Source organism: Rhinolophus hipposideros (genome assembly GCF_964194185.1).
Source record: "Rhinolophus hipposideros genome assembly, chromosome: 4".
Taxonomy (NCBI): domain Eukaryota; kingdom Metazoa; phylum Chordata; class Mammalia; order Chiroptera; family Rhinolophidae; genus Rhinolophus; species Rhinolophus hipposideros.
Window position 1 is genome coordinate 106431885 of NC_138050.1, and position 16825 is coordinate 106448709.

Here is a 16825-nt window from a genome sequence, read left to right on the forward strand (position 1 = left end):
ACTCTGTATTATGTGAGCTTAATAGAGAATGGGTTATCACGTCTGATGACCAGTATCTGGTCTGTATGGAAGCGTCTCAATAGAAGAAAAGATGGAAGACATGGATTGGGAGGGAAGCTCTGGAGTTTGGCTATGGAAGGGACACACTGAAATTAAGCTTCAAGATACGTGAGTTGTGTCAACTAACGAATTCCCTTTTCCTAATCCAACTTGAACTTTGTGTTCTAGTAATATTTCTGTGTAAGGCAACACCCTCAAATTACTGGAATAAAACAGCAGCTATTGATCATGTTCATGGTCCTGTGTGTCAGTACAAGAAGGTTACAGTGGAGTGGCTCATTCCAGTTTCACATCAAGTAGGGGCTCAGACCCAAGAAGACCCAAGGCTGGGGGCTGGACTCATCCACAGGCACTGGGCCAGGGGGGCTCCAGAACGGCCTGCCTGCCTTTACACATGGCTCGGCTTCCTCAAACTGGTGGTCTCAGGACAGTTGGCTGTCTTACATGCTGGTTTTCAGCCCAGGTGCTGGCATCCCAGGAAATAGGTGGAAGTTGTATCACCTATCCCTTCACAGGTTCAAGATTCCTGCACTGTCACCTTCATCCCTTCACGAGATCCACCAGCCCTCCCTCCTACGTCCAGGGGAGGAGATGCAGCCCTCACTTCTTGACTGGAGGAGTCCCGAGGTCACTGTAAAGGACCTTGGGGGATGGGAGATGGGAGATGCTGTAACCATCCCCAGAAACCATAATCGGCCACTTCCTTCTCTGACTCACATGGTCGGTGTCACATCCTGCAAACCTTTTTTTTTAAGCACTATCCTGCTCACCTAACGTAAATGAAGAGGACACTGCAGAATTTCCCAGCCTGCTCTTCTTTTTCTGATTGTTTTCTGTTTTATCCTTTAAAACAGTATTTCGCCTTTATATAATATAATTTATAGAACACAGTATATGGAAGAACATTTGCTAAGAAATAAAAACGTAATGAATCAAACAAAACATTTCTATGGTACCACAATCTGGAGTCAATCACTGTTAATAATTTGATAGCTGATGTTTGAGAGCTATCTTGGCAGGCTTCCTCATAAAACAAAATTCAGTCCCTTTAAGTGGTTGTATCCTTACTACAATTATGTTTTCTTCCCTCCTTCAGTATTATGTAAGTGTTTATTCATATAATTAATTAAAAGCTCTTCATGAATATAATTTTTAAATAACATTTGGTCAAAGAAATATCATCCCAAGAATAGTTTTCTACTTAGCATTAAAATTATAAAGATGTAAATAGTTAATTACATGTAGAAGTATTTATTGAACACCAAATTTGTGAGAAGAGAGAGCTGTCCAGTTTACATCGTTTGGGAAAGATATCATGGAGGGGGTGGGAGCTAAACTTCCCTCCTTTCATGCAGGTGTAAAAAAATCACAGTTTCTAGATGCTTGCAGATGATTTTAGCTAATGCAGGTGAGTCATTCCTTCCATTCCCTAATTTAACAAACAGGAAATACACATATTTAGTGCCTTTGTTTTCTGAAAGAAGCTGTAAAGTGAATATATATGTTATTAAAAATCATGGTTCATAATGAAATAGTTTCATGAACCAAATCTTTTCAATCGATGTGCCCTCGTTATGTCTGCATTCTCCTCCAAGGTTTCACTCTGAGTGTAGAGCAAAACAACCCAGAGCTGTAATCATTAAAGTGTACATGGCCTGCAGGTGAAATCTGGTGAAATCTGTCAAAGGTCTATTTTTCACCTTGCTGTGAAAAACAAACATTACATTTTTCAAAATCTTTGGAAATTATACCATGTTTCTCTGAAAATAAGACCTAGCCGGACCATCAGCTCTAATGTATCTTTTGGAGTAAAAATTAACAGAAGACCCGGTCTTATGTTAAAATAAGACCGGGTCTTATGTTATATTATATTATTTAAGACCCGGTCTTATTTTAATATTAATGTTTGCTACAGAAGACGCAGTAGAGCTGATGGTTCGGCTAGGTCTCATTTGCAGGGAAACGCGGTGTTAAACATGAAGAGGAAAAGGGTTTTTGATCATCCACAGAAAGTTGCTTTTGAGAAATAAGGGGAATTAATTTTCACTGGAAGAAAATTAATGAAAATTAATTTTCATTAGAAGAGTACTCGTTTTATTTAAGTAAAATCATGTTCAAAAAATGTAATGATCCCTATACTAGAAACAAAGGAACAAACAAAAACAGAAAAGTTTAAAAACTTTAACATATGTTTGTGAGGGGTTGAAAATGGTCCCTTAAAATCCATGTGCTGAGGCGCTTACCCTCAGCGCCTGAGTACGGGGCCTTATTTGGAAACGGGGTCATTGCCGGTGAAGTCAGTTAGGATGTGGTCATGGTGGAGTGATGAAATATAACTAGTGTCCTTTTATGAAAAGGGAGGTCTGGGCTCAGACACACAGCGACAACGCCATGCGAAGACAAGGCAGAGCTGGGAGTGATGATTCTCCAAGCCAAGCAACGCCACAGATGCCAGACTGGGAGTAGGAGGGGCCTGGAGCACACCCCCCACCCCCTCACGGCCTCGGAAGGAATCAGCCAGTGACACCTGGGTGTCAGACTTCTGACGTCCAAAATCCTGAGGAAATAAAGTTCTACTGTTTGAGCCACTCAGTTGTTCCCTCATTACAGCAGCCTCCGCAGACAGATGCGTACCCTGGTCAACTGTAATTTTATTTTATTTCTTTCTAAAAGAGTTTTCCTTCATAAGAATCAGAGATTCTGCACCACAGAAGTGTGCACCATTACAATCGTATCCAAGGAGTGAGAAAATTGAGGCACAATGAAGGGATTTAGTAATTTGTGACTGAATTTGGTCCAGAACCTACATCTAGTCAGTCTTCGTCCTGTTTTCATAGCGTTTCCCTTTTATGAGCGTTTTCTGACCCGAAGGCAATGCTAACAGCAGTAACAGAAACAAGAAGACACTGTCTCAGGTCCAGCTCTGGGCCAGCTGTGCTTCTTCTGTTCATCATCCTTCACAGCTGCATGTCTTCTGTGGGGAGAGTTAGAGCCGATCAGTCGGTATCATTAGGCCAAATCGCTGTGTGAAAACACCAAGGGAACGCGTGAGGTTTGGGTAAGAACGGTACTTTTCAATGTAATCATTCTGTGTGAGGGCACTAAGGAGCATTCACAGGACCCAGTTTTTCCTGACCCACTGTTGTGCAGGGTGTCCTGCGGGGTGTCAGCTCCTGCTCCCCACATAAGAACTCAGGACATGGTGAGGCCAAAAAGGAACACCCACGGAGCCATAGGTAGGGGAGTCATACCACTATGTTCTCGCTGGCAGCTGAGTTGGAGACACAGGAAGCAGGAGCCACACTGTTCGCAACCCCCACTGCTCCGCTTGGAGGTTCAGCCACCATCTTCTTGCTAGCCCCCATTTGCTGCTAGCGTGGCCACGGCAGTTATGTTAGTGGCCAATGGCTCACTGGTTACAGCTGACGGCCAACCGGCCACAGCTGACGGCCATCTACTACCCAAGCCAGCACTCCTCCACATAAGGCCGTGAGCCTGGAAATTGCTCTCTGGGGCTCTGTCCCCAAACCCACTTTTCGGGAGCCTCGCTTATTTGAGAGAATACCTACAGATCTTTCCAGGCTGGAGCAGTAGGACCCCCCCGCCCCCCGCCATCCATAGCTAAGGGTCCCAGTTACTGCACGACCCATTTTCTCCGTACCCAGAGTTCTGCATTGACACTGGGTGAAAACCACACACACACAGCCCTTGTGATGGCCCCTGTTTACCACTGCCTCCTTCCGACCAGGTAATTCTAATGATTTATTCTTAGACCTCATGAAATGTAGTCAATCTTGTACTACTGTCTGAGATGACCTACAACTTGATAATCTAGGAATTCTCAGTTTAAAAGGAGTTTGAAACTGACCTCAGACCCCTGAGGTCTCTGTTTAAAATGTGATCACCAGGTAGGGTGTGGAATCTGTGTTGCCACAGCCCCACGGTGAGCACAGAAGGAGCGAGCTACTACATGGTCAGCAGAACTGGCCGTAGTTAGAGGGACAGCGCTGTGGGTACAGCAAGCCACACAGCTGGTAAAGGGTCCACTGGCCCTGAGTGACAGTGAGCCAGAAGATAATGATGATGCTGAGAGGCGCAGCATAAAATGAGTTGACTGTCAGTTGATATGGCGTATGTAATGAAGGGATGAGTTGTTAGATAAGGTCACCAACCTTTGAGACGTCTTGAGAGTAACCTGATAGGGAATTATGGGAAATTATCCAGAATTTAGCTATTATAAAGGAGTTTAAGCTGAATTGTGGCCAGGTTACTTCAATTAAAGAATCAATTCTTAGGATTTTACTCTGTGTAGGTGCCACAATGTTATAAAAGGCTCAGACAAATCTTTCTTAGAAATAGCTTCCCCAAACACATCTTTTTTCCTGCAGGGAGCACTGATGTAATGGGTGTCCCATGGAGGCCAGAGGGACTCAGAGCCCCTGGTCCTGGTCCCCAAACCAGCACCTGTCCAGCCCTGACCTCCAGCAGAATCAGGGAAAAGGAAGCAAACACAACAAACCTAATTTAAACCCCAGTTTAACAGAATTTCATTTGGCCTGAACACTGCCCTCCACAGACATGCACTTTTGTTGGACTGATTGGTGATGATGGATACAAATAATCACTTGTTTCATTTTTTAATAGGTTTTATGAACAGCGGAAAAAATATTTTCAATTTTCACTTGTCCCAACTTCTCAAGAACTGTGAGAATGACCTTAAATTCCTTATATAAATATTTTTATTATGTTGACTGTTACCAAAGCAAAATAAAATTACACCTTTCCAGCCTAAAGGAATATATGGGACAATAAGTAACAAAAGTAACGCAGGAGTCCTTCTAAGTGTAAGGAGAAAAGGAGAGGAAATGAAAAGTCTAGTTAACGAGGGTCAGCTCAGCACCCTCCTGAGAGAGATCTTGTCTGGTCTGAGGGGCCCCTGGGCCCACTTTCGCATGAATTAATAACAAACCGCGGAATTTCTTCCAAGGGTTAGCTGACCTTTTCAATGACCAGATCAATTCTCTGTGGGGAAAAAAGATGCAATGTGAGGAGAGTGCTGAAATAAAAGACATACAATTATTTATTTGGAGGTCATTTCTACACGAGCGAAGGGAAATGAGTATGTGAGAAATTTCTATTAAATCCTCTAGTTTCGATCTTATTTCAAGTCGCTTATTAGGAAGTCTTTACTGCAAGTCACCAGAGGAGGTAACCATGTTTGCAGCGGTTGCATGAAAGCTGCTGTGTGTCACTGATGTCACTGGCGACACTGCAGGAAGCCAGCTTTCAACTCACTAATTGCAAGGCTTCAGGAAAGCAAACAGAGTTTAGTCATTGGGTGTGCTAACATAGCATTCCACAGGGAAAAAGAATGAAGGAGGCAGTCTCGAATGGTTTTTTCCCTAAGTCGTTTGCAGTTTGCCAGTGGGGAGATCTGAGAAGTTCAATTTCACGTAACGCAGAATTCTTGCCACATGCAGCTCTGTCGTCCATGAGTGTTATCCCTGTTGCCAGGCTCACAGCCAATTTGCTTCCACCTTATCTCCTCCTGAATGTGGGAAAGAGAGGAAAAAAAGGATGGAGGAGCACACAGCCAACGTTGGAAGCCATCACCTGGAGGGAAGCACCCGTCCTTGCTGTGGACCACGCCTTCCATGTCACCTCACTGAACTGCAAGGGGGGTTGGGGACATAATCACCCTCTGGGTGATCATGCGGCCATCGGAAAGTGCATGACAACGGTTCCAGGGGAGAATCAGTGAGGAACAAGGAGCCTTCTGCAGCGGTCTGCCCCTGGGACGCTGGCCCCCTGTAGATAACAAGCAGAACACACTCCCACACTCACACTCCCACACTCACACTCACACCCTCCCTGGGGACTGTTCCAAACCTCATCCTGTCACAGAACCCAAAGTCCAAAGCCTCTGGCCAGTTTCATGGCCTGTGGTCTGCTCAAGCACCCTCCGCACAGCAGTCTGTCCGCCTAAGCGCCCAGTAGACAGTGGTGGAATGGAATGTGGATAATGTCAACCGAAAACAAATTCTGAGAGAAGGGTGGGGATAGGATGCAGCCTTCAGTGCTGCTGAGGGCTGGGGGAGATTCTGAGCCCCGGGCTGGACAAGGGGAAGTTACCGCATTCTTCCTTCCAGGAGGAATCCCCTTGGCCGCTGTGGAGACCATTCTTGTATCTGTTTTCCTTTCTGGCCCCTGACAGTGGGTGGCGGTGGGAGCAGCCTTGTGGCCGCAGGACTTTTCAGTGTTTCCCCCCACGCACTTGTCTGCCCCCCCGCTTCACATACCAAGCCTGCTAGGTGTGGCCATATAATTTTCTTTAAAATTAACTTCTGATTTTTTTACCTCTGAAATTGCCTGTGCAAGCAACTGAACCTGTTTTTTTTTTGTTGGTGGTGGGATTTTTTGGGGGGGAGTGGGGAATTACTTCTTAAACCTCCTTTATTTATTAAATCCTTGTCCAGCTTATCTTCCTTCATTAATTTTAACAAAGTTGAAAAGGAACCAAGAGCAACATTGTACTTTCAACTAAATCTTACTGTTCAACCATGACAGTTTCTATATTTTGTATGTATGTCACTATTTATGTATCAATGTATTTATCTATGTATCTGTGTGTCTATCATCTATCATCTGTCTATCTGTCTATCATTTTTAACTGTTGGGAACGGCCATGTGAATTATGTTGTTTACCTCACTGATTGAATAGAAATAATAGGGAGACATTATTATCTGAGAGAACATTGCTTAATTAAGTAATGACTTTAGTCCAACAAAATAGCTCTCTTACTCACTCTGCCCTTCCTCTGGGTCACCTTGCCCTCCACATCCACAAATGAGCTTTGGTTCTGGTCCAGCTGTCCCCACGAGCCCTTGCCCTCCCCTGGAAGACATTCTGCTGTCTCAGTGCCATTTCTCAGGTCTGCTCCCTGTTTGGAGCAGCACCCTCCCAGGACACACAGTGCGTGTTCCAGGTCTCCAGAGAAAGCCGGTCTGCTTGCTCCTGCCCCCAGTCATGATTTGCTCAATCTCTCTTTCTTGTTCCATCAAACTGCTCTGGTAAACAGTGCACAGAGCTAGAGCCGCATAACCTTACCTTCCGCCTGCACTGCGCAGTCTGGACAGAAACCGCATGTCTTCTTCCCTTTTGTCCTATGAGTGTGGATGGCAGAGTGAGGAAGTGACTTGGATTCACAGAATTGTGTAAGAAAGACCTAGAAGCAGTCAGCGAGGTCTAATATTTAACAGCCTTTTGTTTCTTTCATTTGTATTAATATCCATTATGTGCTGTTCACATCAAAATTATTTCAGTACTGGGGATAAGTCACTCTTGCAAACACATACACAAAACATATCAAAGTCTATAAATATGCTGAATATTTTTGAATTTCCTTACATACAAAACAAAACTATTCTTTTAGAGTGTATTCATAGGAAAACTAAGTATTAACAATTTATTATACCCTTTGGAATAACTAATTAATACAATAATCAGAACAGCTGGGACAAGTCGCTAACTGCATACGCATATCAGCCAGCCAATGCAAGCTGTTTGTGCTGGAAGAGGAAATTCATATAACTAATGAAATTCTTAAATTGTCTAGTCACATTTTGGTATTTATACAATTAATTCAAAAATAATTGATTTTGTGCTATCATGTGCCAGGTACTTTTTTAGATCTGGGAATAGAGCAGTAAGTAAAACAGAAAATTTCATTCTTTTGGGGGAGATAGGAAATAAAAATAATAAATTAGGAAATTGTATATGTTTTAGAAATGTTGCATGATGATAAATGCTACATGTAAAAGTAAAGGAAGAAGAAGAAGGAGGAGAGGAAGAAGAGGGAAGAGGGCCGGGAGGGGCGCAAGGGCCCATTACAAATGGGTTTCCTGTTAAGTAGAGTGATCAAGATGGCCTCCTGTAAGGGGGAGGCAGGCAATCTCAGCCAGGGCAGGAGGGCTGGCTCCAGGAAGGAAACGTGCTCTAGGAATGTTTGCCTGATGATGGGGAGACAGAGGCCGAGGGCTCAGCCAATGCTAGGAAGGGTAGATTCTGCTCGGGAAGGGAAGGTTGGGGTCAGAAATTTGGGGACACCTGAAGAATCTGGCAGTAATGTGGAGAGTTTTTAATAGAAGAGTTGGACGTTGCTGAGTTTGCTTTTCTAAAGCAAGGATGACCTTGGGAAGCAGTTATTAACATAAAATAGAGAGTTGAGGTCAAGGTAAACTGAAATTGTAGGCAAGACTAAACCAAGTAATTCTAGACAAAGCTGTATAAATACGGTGAGTGCGTAAATCATATAAGTAAATCAGCAAGTATTTTTCTGAGGGACTGGTACATATTAAGCATTCTGGGCTGAAGATTTTTATGGCCTGTAAGTATTTACAATCTCATGGCCCACATATATTTTAAAAAGAATAAACAGCGTAAGCAGCATGGACTTAGGATTCTTAAAGTATTGGTAGTATTCTCTTTTGTAATATTGTATTTTGTAATCTGGTTTCTGGTCTATAGGAATTTTACTATCATTACTTTATCTCACACCACCACACTTACACACACACACACACACACACACACACACACACTCAAAATTGCATATTTATAAAATAGTTCATAATATGAATGTACAATAAATATTTCCTGGTTTAGCCAAGCAGAGATCAAACTATGTCCACAAGAATTAGGAAAAGGTTCTTGGAGACAGCGACTTTGATGAAAGGAGGGATCAAAACTTAACAAAACGTGAAGGGAACAATGGGGGGTTTGTAAGGCAGCGGGCCAGGGTCCCGTAAGCAATGGCTCTGTACCTTGGGGCAGGAGAGGGCACAGGTGACTCCAAAGCCCAGTTCAAGGAGGGGATGGAAGAGAGATGGCACCTCCAAGGGGCAAAGTCTGCATGGCATCTGAGATCCGGTCCAGTGGGCACACAGGAAAGGGAGAACAGCCAAGCGAGAACATAACATACATGCAGGAGCCTCTCACTTGTCCTGATGTTGCCACTTGCAAAGCTGGAAAGTCCTTGTCCTGCCCTTGAAGCCAGGCAACCAAGAGTCTTTAAAAAAAAAAGGCAGGAGGCAATTTTTGGAGGTGATGGATGGGTCTATCACCTTGATGGTGCTGATGGATTCACTGGTGGAGACGCACAGCCCAACTCATCAAACCGCATGAATTAAACACGTGCAGTGTGTTAGTGTATCAGTAGTACCCTAATAAAGATGTCAAGAGAAGAAGTATGTTCTGAGCCCAGCGTCTGACAGGTAAAGATAACAACAACTTGAACGCAGACAACTTTTATCAACATTCAATAACCAGGAAGAACGGAAAAGGCCTCAGTAGAGTGAATCTATGCATTTGAACTGATCATAATTACTTGGTCAGTTTTGTTCTGTTTTGTTTTGTTTTGGATGAGGGTCTTATTTCTTGTGTATTTCTGATAAAAAAATAAATTGTTTTAAGTGGACTATTATAAATAAAACACTAGGTAATGACTATATTGGAAATACAGATTGAATTTAAAGCCAGTGGCTCATTTGCTGTTTTCACTGAAAAACATAAAAATCTACCCTTGAACAACAGAACCCTGAAATACAGTTCAAAATACGTGGCAGAAACTCCGGAATCTCCATGAACAGCTGAGTGATTGTGGCGGGGAGGATTTCCAGATGTTCCCCACTGGGTAGCTTATGATCAAAACTCATTATCAACATGTTTTTCTCATATGCTGTCTCCCATTAAAATGCAATTTGTCAAATTGGGGACTTTTGAATGCTTTAAATTATGTTTCATTGCCAGAGTTGTATTTTAAAAAAAAAATCAAATTCCCTCTTGCCTTGTCAATAATAAGAAAATCCATTTTTTTGTCAAATGATCCCAGTGAGAACTATCAGTATCTGTTGAAAGCACGATAGACTTATCTGCAGTCTCATCTATACTTCACAACTGACATCGAGCACGTTGACTTGGGTTTGTACAGGTACCCTTGAGAGAAACTTCTCTTTCCCCGCCTGGATATGCAAAATTAGGTTATTGGATTCGATGATTTTGCCAATAGCACTGCTTAAACCTTCTGGAGGTTTTGATATTGCAGGAGCTAATCTTCCTCCTACGTCAGCTTGCACCACACCGAACGACAGTCACAGCTTAAAAGGAAGTGGCATCAGTAATATACACGGTGCCTTTACCTCGCGCTGTGGTTTATGGTCCAGATTGGCGCAAATAGACTTCAAACAGAAAAACGTCTCCTCATTGTCTCTGTTTAAAACCTATACTCTCCTAAAGTTCCTTGGACCGAAATGTCCGACACGATGAGGACACTTGTCTGATGATATGAAAAGGTGTTGACTGATGCTGCAGTTTGTCAAACAGCACCCTGGAGTCCGCACGACCACACAAGTGCAAACTCTGATGCACTCAGACAGAAACAAAGTGCTGACGGTGGAGACGTCCTGCTGGACACTGATGATGGACCGGTTTCCAGTGTCCCCTGGGAGCGCTCCCAACATCAAGCCTGTCTTCTCCATCACTGGTCAAAGTCGAAGATGGTGTGATCCTGTCCCCAAGCTTATGTGACTCCAAAACAAAGTTTCCCACAAATGTTTGCCCAGGGCCATATTCTACAGGTTTGTAGAAACTGAGGGATAAACACAAAAGAGTCAGGAAAGTGGAAAGGGAGGAGACAGGCCACGAATTGCAGCTGCCACACAGGTGATGCCAGCCTGGGGGACTTGAACAGACACTGAGATGGTTTCTAGCAGCTCATGGCCACGTCCCCATGACACTGACAAGCTCAGGCTGCCTGAGCATTCCCTGTGTGTCCCAGCCACACACGAGGACAAGGCCATTCTCACAGCCTCTGTGGGTGGTGGGGACCCAACTTCCAAACCCAGATGGGTCCCCAGGGACCAGCCTCCCCTCACTTGTTCACTCCCTGACTACTGAGCACACTCACCCCACCTCTTCACCCCTCATTCTCTCTTGAAAACACTCTGTGGCCGCCACACAAATCCAGCTGAGTTCAGTTGTCTGGACCCTCCCTACTGCAATGGCCATCCCTGCCTCAAACTGCCCTTCCCTCTCACAGAGCATCCGCCTTTGCTGGTCTTTGACGCAGGTGAAGGCAAGGTCAGAGGGAGAAGGAGAACGTGGCAGCACGGAGGGGGGCTGAGGACATGAAGAAGGCAGAGTGGAGCACCCTGGGAACATCCCCTGTTCACAACACTCCCTGCACTCCTAGCAAGGACAGAGGGCAGAGACCCCAAGAAACGTGGGGACAACAGGGCACAGGTCCTGGCTGCTGCCACGTACTCTGAGTAAACGGATCCGCCCTTTTTTTAGATTTTTATTTAAAAATATAGCTAACATACAACATTGTATCAGTTTCGGGTGTATACAACAGTCATTCAACATTTATTTACCTAAGAAGCGATCACCATAATATCAGCAACCACCGGACACAGTGTCACGCTGTTGTCATAGTACTGAGCAGGGGCCCTGCGCTGTACATTACATCCCATGACTTATCTGTGTTATACCTGGAGATTTCAACGTCATTTTCCCCTTTTTAAAAAATTTCAACTACGATTGACATTCAATATTATTTAATATTGAGTTTAGGTGTACAGCATAGTGGTTAGACATTTATATGATTTATGAAGCGATCCCCCTGACTAGTCTAGTCCCCACCTGGCACCATACATAGTTATCACCATATTATTGACTGTCTTCCCTGTGCTGTACTTTACATCCCTGTGACTATTTTGTGGGGGTTGTGTGTGCCCTCCTGTTGTAGTTGAGCCTTGATTGCTGTTGGCACGTCATGGGTGGGATTGGCCTGCAGGCTGATTGGCTGTGGGGTTTGGCCACGTCCACAGCTTACAGGCTGTTGTGCGGGGGCTTACCCCACTGAGTGGGAATTGCCCTATGGGCTGTGGTGCCTGTTGAGTTCACCCTTTGTGAATGCTATTGTGGGGCTAACTGGGTGGTGCTGTGCTCTTGTCTAAAGCCAACCTCCAAGGATGTTGGTTCTGGGACCTCTTGGGAGGGGCTTTGGTGCAAGCTCAGGTCAACCACTGCCTGTGACCAGCTGGGGACTACCTGATAGGTGATACGAAGTGACCCGTGCTTGTTCACTGCCTATGCTGGACCTGGAGGTCCATGGGAGAGGCCACACTGTGAACCGAGGACGGCTGCCGCCAATACTGGTCCTTGGGTAGCTCCACAAAAGCCAGGATACCCGGAGGCCTGCTGCCACATGCCGGCTCCCTTATTGTTCAGCCACTGATAAAGCCTCGTGTGGTATGAAGTTGGGTGAGGCAGGGTCTCAGGGAGTCACTAGAGTGGGAAGAGTTGTGGTCACCTGGTTAATATAGACTCTGGTTTAGTGCCAGTGCTGAGCCTGGAGCTACTCAGCAAAAGTCTCAGAACACACTGAGGCCGGTTGCTGCCTGTCTGGGGCTTTCAGACTCCATTAGTTTTCTAAGAGAGGTTGCAATCTGGGTGGGACTGGCTAATCACCCAGAAAGTGCCTGGGGGAGTTGGGTGGGGCAGGGTCCCAGTGAGTTGGCAGACCAGCAGAGCTCATCAGGCCAATCAGATCCAGATTTGGCCATGTGGGGGTGGGTTCAACATATTAAAGATGGCGCCCACCTGCAGGTTTCACGGCTAGATGGGAGCAGGACCCCACACAGAGAAATACCAACTGTTCTCCAGCCCTGCCCTGAAGGTACATACCTCAATCTGCCCACCATATGCCTCTGAGATCCCCGATTTACCATCCCTCCACTGGAGCCCAAGGTGAGTGTCTGCCAGAGAGTGAATCTGTGCGTGGGCCCTTTATGAGGATGTCTCAGTTTCCTGCCACCTTCCTTCCCACCCTGACAGTGGGAATCCCCACTGTTTTTCACAGCCAGGTGTTGTGGTGGCTCCTCTTTCAGCACCAGTACTCTGGGTTGGGGAGCCTGGTGGGGGCTGGGGTCTATCGCTCCTCTGGGGGGAACCTCTGTGGCTAAGATATCCCACCTGATTCTCATTTACCACACACAGGCGTGGGGCCCATTCTGCATCTCCACCCCTCCTACCAGCCTCAATGTGGCTTCTTTATATCCTTGGTTGTAAAACTTCTCAGCTAGACTTCAGATGGTTCTCCATTTTGGTTGTTCTATAAATTGTAATTTTGATATGTTCATGGGATGAGGCAAGCACAGATTTTATTTATTCTGCCATCTTGGGATCATTTCTGTCTTTTTCTTTATTTTTAATGGATCCGCCCTTTTAATACTGAGGTTCACCCTTGAGTATGCCTAGTTCGAGGTTCTCCAGACTAAGAGCTGAACACCAGCAATTGAGTTTGGAGGTGGTGCTGGGGGGAGCCGGTGGGGGTGGGAATGGGTAAGGATGGAGTCAGGAAGGCTGGATTACCGGGCACTACCAGGCGTGCCATCTTGGGGGTAATAGTAGTGGCTCTGCTTCTCTGGTACCCCATGATTTTATTTTCACTATGATTTTTCCTGCTGCTTAATAGAAAAAGCAAATTTCGTACATGAAAATGCATCTTGTGTAAGGTCTCCCCGTAATCATCGAGGCCTCAGGCTCTTTCCTCTGTGCTCTTGATCATAATGACCTCAGTAAACATGCCTTGCTATTGATTAATACCGAGAATCTAAAATGAGACTTTCCTAGTCATTCTCCACATTGTGTAAGACTCCCAATGGCAAGAAGAAGTCCTATTGAATTTTGTTCCCAAGCCATTGGCATAATGTCAAATTTGCAGTATTGCTCAATAGATATTTATTGGATGAATGAATGCTTATATCACAATATTGTCTTGCTAAATTGTATATGTTTCCAAAACTACAAAGTTGTCTACCCAGCAGACGAGAACACTTGGTTCTTATGATGACATTTCACTATCAAAGATGATTTTGGAGTTTACGTTGTCTTTGCACAAATCTAGGGTTACCAATTAGTTCATGACACCATCTCAGAGAGACAAGGAGACTATGATTCCTTCACGGTCTTCTCTGTCCCAGGCGTCAATAAGGTGCTCTTTCAGATAAAGGAAACAATACAGAGAGAAAAGCCAAAACTGTATGAATTGTATTTTGTCAAAGAAGAACTGTCATGGGAACAAACCTTGAGTCCATTTAGAAAACTGGTAATTCCATGATAATTGGAACACAGTCTCCCAGGGTTGGGCTGTATAAGCCATGAGGAGTTTGGAGCTCCTCATTTTGTGTTCTATGTGTATAATCTCCATAAGAATGATTATGCTAACAGTTGTTTGTTGCAGCTTGTCTGGGGCAAGACAATCAGCCAAGACTGTCTTTAGAAATGTTATAACATACACTTGCTTTATTTCCCTGACCTACACCTGCCTCTTACAATGAAGACAGAATTTTCTCACATTGAGCAAAGAAACTCCTTGTTATGTGATAGTAGGTATCAAAATATCTTTATTCTAATTCTGCTTGTGTGATTTTAATAACTGGTTTTAAATAGAACTATGTGATTTCTGTCACCACTAAAATAATAAATAATTCTGGAATATTACCTTAAAAATCAATTTCTTATTTAAAAATCCAGTTTATCTCCCTATAAGTCCAACTGGATAATTTCTTCTTTCTTATTTTAATTAAAGTTTATTGGGGTGACATTGGTTAGTAAAGTTACATAGGTTTCAGTGTACAATTCTTTATTACATGATCTATATATCACATTGCGTGTTCACCACCCAGAGTCAGTCCTTCGGTAAAAGGGATCAAATATATGGTGATAGAGGAGAACTGACTCTGGGTAATTTATTTCTAAAAGGTTTCTTTTAATTTATTTATTTTAGATCAGAAATACCTTGTGAAGATTATTTAATGCTAGTATTTCTAAGTGGAAGGATTCCTATTATGTGTATGAGTCATTTCAAATATATTTCATTTGACTCTGAGTTTTTATGACAAAAATTTCCTTGTTTTCAGGAATAATGTCTGTTGTTTAGAATATTATGGGTTTTCCAAAATACAACTTATTTCATGTAGATGCTATGTGAAAATTAAACTTGTAAATCATGATTCTTTGGAGTAAATATATTTCATATGCCACTTACTTAGTCAAGGGGATACATTGTCTTAATTAAGGTGGCTTCATACTTTTTTTGCCACTGAGGAACATTTATTTTATTTGATACCTCAAAAACAACCAATTTTTTATTAGTTTCAGGTGTACAAAGCAACATAATCGTTAGACATTTACACCCCGTGCAAAGTGATAACTCCCCTCCCCCCTAAGCTACTACTCCTCTGACATCTTATGTAACAGTTACAATACCCTTGGGGAATACAACAAATAAGAAAAACTTCAAGAGATCGTGCATCGTAGCAAGAACAAGTTGAGGTCATTCCGTAAAGGGTGACCACAAATGATGGTTGAAACCACCGATTTAGGTAACCAGACATTTTTATTCTCTTGTCAATGTACTTTACAATGATATACAAGGGTTAGTTGAGAAGCACTGAACTAACAGTCATACAGTTAACTATACAAATATTAAACATGTATATTTAAAAACAGAAATGTAGATTTATAATTAGAGTATGCCCAAAGTTAACTGTTATTAGTGAAATATTCCGTGGGGAAGGCATAGGAGGTAGGGAGCTTCCATTACTGGATGTCTACCATGTACCATACAGTGTATAGAGGTAAGTTTATTGTGTCTTCTAAACAATCTTAGCCAAACGTATCATTGCCTCAATTTTATCAATGGGAATATCTCATCTTAGAGACATTATATAGCTTGTCACATAGTAACTGGTAAACTGTTTGAACATATATTGAAAACTAGTCCATCCTTCTGTTCACTGTATCATGCTCTGCAGATCCTCTTGTTAGGGAACCTCTATTGTTTAGATTCAAATTTTCTTCTTGTTCCTTCAGGTCTTATGCCAATTGACTCTTGGTTAGTTCCTATTTGACTTGTCCATAATAATTGCATGGAGTCATGAGACTCTTCATAATATTTCAAAGTTTAGTCACTAAGTTATAGACTTTTCTGCTTTAAATTTGTAGAGTTTCTTCACCAGCAATGATATGGTTCTAGGGACTTTCTTTTAAATTTGCCAATTCATTGATTTAAACAAATCATTGAGGAGCAAAGTTTTGATTGTGTTGTAAAGAAATGCTTACTTAAAATAACTTCTATGTGGATTATTCCATAAATTTCCTCCTGTGTCTGGACGTATAGGAATTTTGGGCACGTCTCTGGTTTTGAAAAGGCTTCAGGAAAGTATCTGAATCAAATAAGTTTTAAAAGATTTTTAATTATCCAATTGTTCATTCAACTACTTCATTTCTACCATCTATACGCTATGATATGTATCCTGTCATAGTGTGCCAAGTGTATGCAGACATAAGAAAAAAACAACTATCATCTCAGCTCTTACGAAGTTACCATCTCTTTCAAGACGTATAAAAATTTGAAAATATAACTATAAGTGTGATATATCAAGGAGTAAACACCCAATTCTGTGAAATCACAGAGCAACACACTACCAGCTTTGGTGGTTATGCCACGCCCACCCGAGCACACTATGTTCACCTGAGCAGGTACTGCCTGAAGGACTGAGAAGAGAAGCATGTTTCAAGGAGAGGAATATGGTTAAAGTTCTGAAGACGAGGGAATTCCAGGCACAGTTGAGGCAGTTTAAAGAAGTTTGGCATGAGTGGTACAGAGAAAGGAAAGAAAGTACAACACCACTGCAACGC